Here is a 962-nt window from a genome sequence, read left to right as displayed (position 1 = left end):
TCCTTCTAGTGCTGTGATTTGACTGTAACGCAGCACGTTGATCCGATAAAGAAACGCGGATAAACAGAACATATTTTTTTAAGAAAAAAAAAAAAAGAAGAAAGAGATTGTATATAAGCAGACGTACTACCAGCACATATTTTTTTTTTTAGATTAAAAAAAAAAGAAGTAGGGCTTCCCAGAACCAACCTACACTACCGCCAACGCGTGAACTTATCTCTTCCTACGTTATTTTGTTAAAGGTACCGTCAGCCAGACAGGCGTCTTCTCTTCAAGATACAAGCGTTTGTTTCCACGTACTAATTACAGTTCGCCAGATGTTTTTTGTTGTGTTTTGTTGTTTTTGCTTTTCTTTTTGTTTGTTTGTTTGGTTGTTGTTGTTGTTGTTGTTTTGTTTTTTTTTTTTGGGGGGGGGGTTCAGTTGATTTGCGTTCCTCTGTCTTTCTGACTTTCTTTATCATACCGACGTGCTCATTTGTAGTCAAATTTAAACCACTTTCAGTTTGTGTACTTTTCTTCTTTTTTTTTCAATCTCTACACCACATACTCACCACCTACGTGCGTCACCCAGGTGACTAAAGGGATATAATGACCTTGTGATGAAAGGGGAACGGTGCCGGACAGGTGGAACAGGTGGTTTGGGTATATAGATCTAGCTAGTACAGCCGTCGTGCGTAGGTTGTGGGGGTTACGTTCATCGCTGTGTCCAGGAGTGGGCTCGTCATGTTACAGACGCAGTTAAGTCTTTCTCTCTTTTTCGTTTCCTGGGTGCGTGGGCGAGCGGATACATTAACCTCCTAAAACCCTGTGCTCACCCGGTCTGCGAAAATGGAAAGTGTTGTGTGCCAACAACACCTCCGCGTGAGTAGCAGCTGATGAGTGGGGCAGGCCTGTGTTATCCGAGCTGAGTATGCGTGCGTGTGTGCGTGTATGCTCGCGCACATACACACTCTCTCTCTCTC

The sequence above is a fragment of the Aplysia californica genome, unplaced genomic scaffold (assembly GCF_000002075.1).
Source record: "Aplysia californica isolate F4 #8 unplaced genomic scaffold, AplCal3.0 scaffold00487, whole genome shotgun sequence".
NCBI classification, from domain to species: Eukaryota; Metazoa; Mollusca; class Gastropoda; order Aplysiida; family Aplysiidae; genus Aplysia; species Aplysia californica.
The sequence above is the reverse complement of the archived record's forward strand: the minus strand, read 5'-3'. Positions refer to the sequence as shown.